The 8,807-nt window shown below is 50.0% G+C and overlaps 1 long non-coding RNA gene across 1 annotated transcript; it reads left to right on the top strand.

Annotated features, from left to right (window-relative positions):
* The first annotated feature begins 3,997 nt into the window (after positions 1–3,997).
* LOC135179953 (uncharacterized) lies at positions 3,998–7,913 on the top strand. Its single transcript, XR_010304205.1, has 3 exons — positions 3,998–4,119; positions 4,562–4,669; positions 5,660–7,913. It is a non-coding gene; the product is annotated as an uncharacterized LOC135179953 (long non-coding RNA).
* The last annotated feature ends 894 nt before the right edge of the window (positions 7,914–8,807 follow it).

Genomic DNA, 8,807 nt, shown 5'->3' with positions numbered 1-8,807 from the left:
GCCTCCCCACAGCCACCAAGCAGCTCACCTGATCATAGAAGGAGATCAGGTTGGAGAGGCAGGATCTGCCCTTCCTAAACCCATGCTGGCTGGACCTGAGCCCTTTGCCATCCTTCAGGTGCGCTCTTATCACCCCCAAGCTAACCTGCTCCATCAGTTTCCCTGGCACTGAGGTCAGGCTGACAGGTCTGTAGTTCCCAGGTTCCTCCATCCCACCCTTCTTGTGGATGGGGACCACATTGGCAGTTTCGTCTCCTGGGACCTCTCTGGTGAGCCAGGACTGCTGGAAAATGATGGAGAGCAGCTTGGCCAGCTCAGCTGCCAGCTCTCTCAGCACCCTGGGATGGATCCCATCTGGTCCCATGCACTTGTGGGTGTCCAGGTGGCTCAGCAGGTCCTGAACTAATTCGTCATGGATTTCCAGGGGAACACACTGCTCCCTGACCCCATCCCCCAGTTCAAGAGGCCACTTGCCTCCTCCTCCCTCCTTACTGTTGAAAACTGAGGTGAAGAAGGCATTCAGGACCTCAGCCTTTTCCTTGTCATCAGTTATAGTGTTCCCCTCCTGCTCCAGTAAGCAGTGGAGGCTCTTCTTGCCCTTCTTTTTAGCACTGATACATTTATAAAAGTGCTTTTTATTATCCTTCACAGAGGTGGCAGCCTAAGTTCTAGCTGGGCCTTAGCCTCTCTCATTTTTCTCCTGCATAATCTGGCTACCTCCTTAAACACGCCAGGAGAAGCCTTCCCCTCCTTCCAGAGGTGATACACCCTCTTTTTCTCCCCAATTCCTTCAGGAGCTGTTTGCTCATCCAGGCTGGTTGCCTTCCCCGCCGGCTCGTCTTTGGGCACATGGGAACTGCCAGCTCCTGTGCCTTCAAGAGCTCCTGTTTAAAGTAGGCCCAACCATCCTGGACCCCTTTGTTCTCAAGGACTGTGTGAGCAGACTCTGCCACAGTGTAGTTGGTGTTTGTGCAGTGAAGCCTTTAGTTCTTGATTATGAAATGATGGTAGTGCAGACAAAAAACCGGAGAGTGCCAGGGGAGTTTAGCATGTGCTGGGTTAAAGGTCGAGGCTGTGCTCCCTGTAAAAGGCTTTTGGTGTGTGTTTGTGTGGTTTTTAACATCGTTTTACTTCTGAGATGTATTTAATGTGCCTTCCTTTCTACTTTCCAACTGCAGAGCTGTTGCTTCTCACTTGCAGCACTCTCTCAGAGGACAGGTAACTGGATTTTGTTTCCGTTCCAATGGTCTGTTGTAGCAGAAGGAAGCTGTGGCTGCCTGAGCCTGAGACTCAACATCTGGAAGAGTTGGGAGATACCCTGGGTGCCTGTGAGGATAAAGGGATCTGATACACATCTTAGGGCAATGTGTGTAAGCATCTGCAGCATTCCTGAAAACTTGGTGCTAGTTAAAGCAGAGAGAGCAGTACTGGATGGTTTGTGCTGAGGGCCACGAGGATGATGAGAGGGTGGGAGCAGCTCTGCTATGAGGACAGACTGAAAGAGTTGGGGCTGTGCAAGCTGGAGAAGAGGAGGCTCCAAGGGGACTTTGGAAATAAGTTTCCTAAGCAAATGGAAGTTTGCCCTCCGAAAGTCCAAGGTGTAGGTTTTGTTGTAGTGCCTCCCTACCTCCCTGCATATTGAAAACTCCACTAACTCGTGATCACTACACCCCAGGCAGCCTCCCACTGCCACATCTCCTACCAGCCCTTCTCTGTTGGAGAGCAGCAGGTCAAGCTGAGCTTGACCCCTAGTAGGCTCACTTAACAGCTGGGACATGAAGCTGTCCTCCATGCACTCTAGAAACCTCCTGGACTGCCTCCTCTCTGCTGAATTAAGTTCCCAGCAGATATCTGGCAGGTTAAAGTCACCCACAAGGACAAGATCTGAAGATCTTGAGACAGCCTCCAGCTGTCTGTAAAATATCTCATCTGTTTCCTCAGCCTGGTTGGGTGGTCTGTAACAGACTCCAACCAGGATGTCAGATTTGTTAGTCCTCCCTCTGATTTTAACCCACAAGCTCTCAACCCCTTCGTCCCTCACCTCAAGCTCAGTGGCAAGGAGTGACTCCCTAATATACAGAGCCACCCCTCCTCCTCTTCTCCCTTGCCTATCTCTCCTGAAGAGGCTGTATCCCCCCAGAATAGCACTCCAGTCGTGCCTGTCATCCCACCAAGTGTCTGAAATGGCAACTATCTCATAGTCACCCTGGTGGACCAGGACTTGCAGTTCCTCCTGCTTGTTACCCAAGCTGCGTGCATTGGTGTAGATGCACTTCAGCTGGGCTCTGGGTTCCTCAATTGTCCCTAGTTTCCTTCCCACTCTCTCCTTCTCAGATAGAGTAATTGCCTCACCCACCCCCTTCAGACCTAGTTTAAAGCCTGCCTAATGAGCCCTGCCAACTCCAGTGCCAGGACTCTCCTGCCCCTCCTAGACAACTGAACCTCATCAGGATCAAGCGTGTCCGGCTCAGGAAAAGTTCTCCCAAGGTCGAAGAAGCCAAAGTGCCTCCTCTCACACCATCCCTTGAGCCAGCTGTTGATGTCATAGGTTCTGCTGTTCCTCTCTGTGAACTCCCTTACCACAGAGGGAACTGAGCAGAACACCACCTGTGCTCCTGCCCCATCTATCAATTTCTCCAGGGCCTTGAACTCCTTTTTAATTGCCCTGGTGCCCTTCTTCTCGATCTCATCCCTGCCAGCCTGTATCACCAGTAAGGGGTAATAATCAGAGGGCTGGATTAGGTTTGGGAGTCTCCTGGTGATGTCCCTAACCCGGGCACCAGGAAGGGAGCAGACCTCCCTGTGAGACAGGTCGGGATGACAAATTGGTCCCTCCGTCCCCCTCAAGACTGAGTCCCCAACGACTAAGACTTCTCTTTTTCTTGTTTTTTGTGGAGCTGGTCACCACAGTTGGTGGGGACTGCTCCACCCTAGGCATCCTGGCTGGAGGCTCCTCAGCCCGCCCATCCTCCCTGCTTTCTTCATGAAGTGCCTCATACTTGTTGTGCAAGGGCAGTGGAAGAGGAGGAGAGGGCCGGGGTGGACTTCTCTTACTGCCTTTGACAGGGATTTGTATCCATCCCTCCCTGTTTCCAGGGGCAGTTCCCTTAGCAGGGGTGATCTGCAGAGCCTGCTCCCACAGATCCAGCTCCCTTTCATTCTCCCTTATCGACCTGAGCCTGGATACTTCATCCTTCAGCTCAGCCACCTCATCTTTCAATTCTGCAACCAAAGTGAGCAGAAAGTTCACCTGCTCACACCTGGTGCAATTGTTCTCCCCTTCCCCTTCTACAGTGAGTGAGAGGCTCCAGCACTCCCTGTATCCAGTAGCCTGGACTCCTGTGTGTTCCTGGGTGCAGTCTGTCTGTGTGCACAGGCTTTTCCTGCCCTTCGTCTCATCCCTGTGCCCAGTTGATTTATCTCAGAGGATTATGTGACACCTGCTCAGCGCTGGGCATGTGAAACCCTCCCTTATCCTGTGGCAGGACCTGCAGCTGTGCTGATGTTATTCATCTGCTCCTGTCTGGGTGGTGCCTTCAAACTAGGGTCAAAACCACCTGCACGTGTGGCTTGTTGCAGACCACCCCCTGAGAACACCTCGAGTTGAAAAGACTCTGCAAGGCTGCCCTGGGAAAGTGCCAACAGAGCCTTGGGCTGAGCTTTGCAGCTTGCAGAACTGCTCTGCTGTGCAGCTGAGCAGTTCATAACAACTGCTGGGGGGAGGGGGCAGCAGTTAAAGGCACTTTGCACTGTCTAGCCTGGAAAGAGACAATAAACGACCCTCCCCCCCAGGGTGGCAAATGCTGGTGAGGGCCTAAGGCCACACTAGTAGCAGACAGGATCCCCCAGCTTGGAGGAACTAGGGTTGGGTCTTGTATAGGGTTAACACTCCAGGGGGGGCGTAACCCTGAACCTGACCCTAGGGGTCTTGTCCCCTCCCCAGGGGTGGGCCACACTCCAGGTGATGGTTAGCCCACTCCCCCCACTTCCTGTGGTATAAAAGAGAGAGGAGCTTCCTGTCTCTTGTTCTTTTCTTCGCTCCCTCTTGACACCCACACACACTGCATACCAGCACACCACGTGGCAGCCACAAGGCAGAGACACCATCACATTGCTCTGGTTGTATCCATCCCTTGTTGTATTTTGCTGTTTTCCCTTCCTTATCCTGTAAACTTCCCTACCTCCAGTACGTTTTCTAAGTTATTGTTAAACTTTTCCTTTTTTTAACTTCCACATTGAGTGAGATTGATTTATTTGGGTGTGCTTACCTCTCTCTCTCTCTCTCCCTATTTTTGGGAAAAGGAGGGGGAAGAGGGGAGGGCACTCTATAAATTCTATAAATTGTCATTGGGTTTATTAAATTTATTAGAGTCTCTGGGAACTTGCATTTGAACCCAAGACAGGTCTTCAGTAGCTTAAGCAGGGAGGGGCACAGCTCTCAGACCCCTGGATTGCAGGGGAAGGCTTTAAGAGAAAGGGGAGGTTTAATTCTCAGCCTTCTCACTTGGAAACCAAAGCCTTGGTTTCACCTGGGAGCTGACAGAGCTCCTCCTTCCCCTAGGGCAGCTCCTGCTCCCTCTCCCAGCTCAGCTCAGCTCTAATAGGAGAAGACTGGAGGGAGCTGGAGGAAAGGCTCCACCTGTTTATCTTCACCATAGCTGCTGCAAAGGTGAACTCTTCAGACGTTTGGTCCCTTCTGGTGCATTTTTAGCCTTCTGCCAACCTGTTCCCTGAGTTGGAGGGTCGTGAGCAAGTCCCTCCTCTTCCCAGCTGTCTGTACTTAGGGTGGTGATCAAAGCTAGGGGCAGGTAGCAGAGGTGGCAACAAGCAGGAGGGACAGCAGGAGGTGAGGCTATTGCAGACAAATCCAAGACCACAACATGGGTGGCTGGTGACAGCTTGGATCTTGAGCCTCCTAGGTGTGTTTTCTTGAAGGGCATGTGCTTAGTGGCTAAAAAGTCCAGCAGAGCTTGCTAGCTCCTCAGGAGCCAAAGTGATGAGATGTTAAAAGCTATGGAACTGTGTCCAGGAGGAGGCTAGAGACACAGTGAGCAGTTTTTAGCTGCTCTCAGACACTCCCCTCATAGGATCATTTCATAGAGAATGGTTTGAACTGGAAAGGACCTTAAAGGTCCTTTAATTCCAGCCCTCCTGCCACAGGCAGGGCCACCTCCTACTAGACCAGGTAGAATCCTTGCTGAGGAAGCAGAGCTCTGTCTGTGTCCAAGCAAGAGAGATTGAGGCTGGAGATGAGGAAGAAATTCTTGCCAGCGAGGGTGGGGAGACACTGCAACAGGTTGCCCAAGGAGGTTATGGATGCCCTCTCCACAGAGCTGTTCAAGGCCTTGAGCAACCTGGGCTAGGGGGAGGTGTCCCTGCCCATGGCAGGGAGTTGGAACTGGGTGATTTAGAAGGTCCCTTCCAACCCAAACTGCTACCAAAGCGATTTGGACACCTCCTTTCCCTGCCAAAGGGAGGGTCCTCTCCCCAGCCCTCCTCTGCAGGTTTATCCCCTCGGTTGAGCAGCAGCAAGGTCTGCACCCAGGCAGCAGATGGCCACCAGCTCCTCAGCAGGCTGCTGCAGCGCAGTGTTGGCTGCAAGCAGAGGGCTGCTCAGCAGCCTGGTCATTTTGATCCCTACCTGTGCTTTCTTTAGCAGATCAGTAATAACAGGAAGCCAGCCAGGAGTCTGCCTCTCCAGCTCGAAGGTGCTGATCACCAAAGCCAGCGTGGAGCCCTTAAACTGCACTAGTTGGTGGCAGGCCATAGAGTGCTGCAGTTGTTTGGTCAAGAATGCGACCTGGCGAGAAGGATTCCTCTGAGGCAGCCCTCTGGGCTCAGTTGGACATCACCATGGCATGGAACTGGAGAGAAGATAAAGTAGAGAGAGATAGATATAAATATATATATATATATATATATATATATATATATATATATATATATATATATATAAAGAAGCAGAGGTCAGTCAACTTTGTCTGTTTTCCTGTGTTCTCAACCAGAGAGACCTCTGGGAGACCCTAAAGGGTTTCCTCCCTTCTCCCTTTTTACTTTGTGCTTTGTGTTTCTGCTTGCCAAGCACTCAGCTGGTTTGGGTTGGGGCTTTTGGTTTTGGTGGGGATGGGTGGTTGGGTTCTTTTTTGAGCTGAGGAATGTACAAGGTCTGTGTTTCCTGACAACTTCTGCAGTTTCTAGGTTACCCAGGTTGCTGTCCAGGAGAAGTCACTTGTGGCCAGCAGGGATGAGTAGAGGAAAACCAGGAGTAAGGACTGCACTCTGCATTTCCTGAGGAAACAAGCACCTAAGCCAGGCAGTTGTCACAATCAGCAGCCTAAGCTGGCCAAATGTTTGCACATAACCTTAATAAAAAAGGCCCCCAGGATGGATGTCTTTTGCCTTACCAGCACATGAAGACAACAAATGGAATCCTATTTCTCTTGAGTGTGAACTGAGTGCCAGGTGGGGGTTGTCTAAAAGGAGGGGGAACAGTCAGCAGCAGGACGAGGAGGAAAATGGTTTCAGAAGAAAAACCAAGCCCCTAAACCTGTCTGTGTGTGTGAAATGTAGCAAAGCTCTGACAGCTTTCTCTGTACAGCATCCATAGGATGGAGAGAGTTAGAAGTATTTTTACAAGTGTCTATTTCATTAGTAGCAGAGTAGAGGTGTGAGTGAGGGGGAGCCTTTGGAATGCCCATTGGGGATCTCCTCTAAAGGTGAGCAGTGAATTCTGCTTTATTTTTGAGCACAGTGAATGGTTTCAAAGAGCAGAAAGGGTTCAAGATCCATTTCCAGTGCAATCACTGCAAGAGTCTTTAAAGTGCAGGTAGGGTAGAAGAGGTTGGTTGGAACTCAGCTGCATGGAGTTGTGCAGTGTGGGGATCTTTTTCATGTCCATTTTAGTTCTCCTCTGAAGGTGGCAGTGAATTCTTTTGGGGTTTGAGCAAAATGAAAGGTTTTAAGTGGCAGAAAATGTAAAAATTCAACTTAAAAAGAAGTTTCTGCAATAGGTTGGAAGAGGTTGTTTGGGAAGGGTTGTTTGGAACCCAACTGCACAGAGTTGTGAGTTAAGGGAACCTTTTGCATGTCCACTTCAGTTTTTCTTTAAAGATGGGAGTAAATTTTGCTTCTGAGCAGAACAAACTGATTTCAGTAGTAGAAAAAGCTTTAAGTTAAATTAGCCACTGAAGCATTCTTTAAAATGCAGATGGGTTACAAGTGGTTGTTTGGAACTCAGCTGCTTAGAATTGTGAGTTAAGGGAACCTTTGGCATGTCCACTTCAGTTCTCCTCTAAAGATGGGAGTAAACTTTGGTTCTGAGCAGGACAAAAAGATTTGAATAGTAGAAAAGGTTTAAGTTAAATTAATCACTGAAAGGTTCTTTAAAATGCAGGTGGGTCACAAGAGGTTGTTTGGGAAGGGTTGTTTGGAACTCTGCTGCATAGAGTTGTCAGTTAAGGGAACCTCTTTAATATCCACTTCTCCTGCAAAGATGGGAGTAATTTTTTTTTTCCTGAACAAAAGGATTTAAGGAATAGAATCTTTTGTTAATTCCCTGACAAAGAAGTCACTGTAACATTCTGTGAAATGCAGATGGCTTAGAAGAGGCTGTTTGGGAAGGATGTGTGTGTGTGTGTGTGTGTGCATCTCTGTTTTCTAGCCTGATTGGCTAAGGAGCTGTTTTCTTTTAAAGAGACATAAATCCACAACAAGTAGTGCTTACAGTGCTGAAGAGATCCATTGGTGTTGCTGTGTACAGATCCCAGTGGAGCTTATCTAGCTTAATTCTTTCCATTCTCAAGATCTCAGCTGGAGAGCATTTACAACCACTCTGCACTGCAGCATCTCCACCGATGGCATCACCTGTAGAAAAAACATCTATGACAGAAACTAATAAAGCAGCCAACGTCCTACCTACTGCTCTCTGTGTTTCTCTGTGCTCTGAAGGCATCTGATGTGCTTATTCACATCCCAGGTGCTAAGCAGGATGCAGGAGACCTGTTTCCAAGGCAACTCCCATCCCAAGTGAGGTCTAGTCCATGCTCTCCTCAGGGCAGCTGTCTGCCAACCCAGCCCTAAGGCAAGAATGATTCTGGGTCACCAGCAGCCTCCTGAATGCTGCATGTTCCCTGCTAGCAGTCTTAGCAACTCTGCTCCTCTGCCAAGGAGGAGGATTCCTGTGGGCCTGTTTTACAGGCCCTTCCATGGCTGCCTTGTTTCCTGTGCTCAGTGACTCAGCTTCTCTTGAGCTGAGAGGAACGGAAGAGCAACCTTGGCAGGATGCATCCCGAGAGAGGCTGCAAAGAGCCTTTCACTGCAGCAGAGGCTGCTCAGAGAGACAGGTCTGTCTGCCTGCAGCTGGCCTGCCTGCTCCTCTGCAGAGCAGGCTGAAGGTGAGAGGAAAGCTGCCACCTGAAATGCTCTTGCTTCACCTGCGGAGGTGTCTGAAGCAGACTGTCAGTGCACGTCTGCTACAAGAGGTTATGCTGTGTGAGCTGCCATGGGCAGTTGCTGGTTTGACCTGCTCACCCTGAGCTGCAGACCTGAGTCATTTCCTCACTAGGTTCAGAAACTAGTTTGGACTCCCAGCAAGCTCTTCTGAAGAACTTCTGCTCTCTCTCAGCTGCCTTACCCTTCCAGGAGCTATCACAACACAAGTGCAGCACACAGATACTGTGCATCTGGAGCAGAACCCAGGCTGAGCTTTACTGCAGTCCTGGAGAGGGGCTGAAGGGCAGCAGCAGGGGAAGCTATTAATTACACAAGCAAACCAACACAAGTTCTCCATCCATAAAAGTCACCAGCTC

Source organism: Pogoniulus pusillus, chromosome 12 (genome assembly GCF_015220805.1).
Source record: "Pogoniulus pusillus isolate bPogPus1 chromosome 12, bPogPus1.pri, whole genome shotgun sequence".
NCBI lineage: Eukaryota > Metazoa > Chordata > Aves > Piciformes > Lybiidae > Pogoniulus > Pogoniulus pusillus.
Note: the sequence above shows the minus strand (reverse complement) of the source record. Positions and strands in the feature narration are given on the sequence as shown.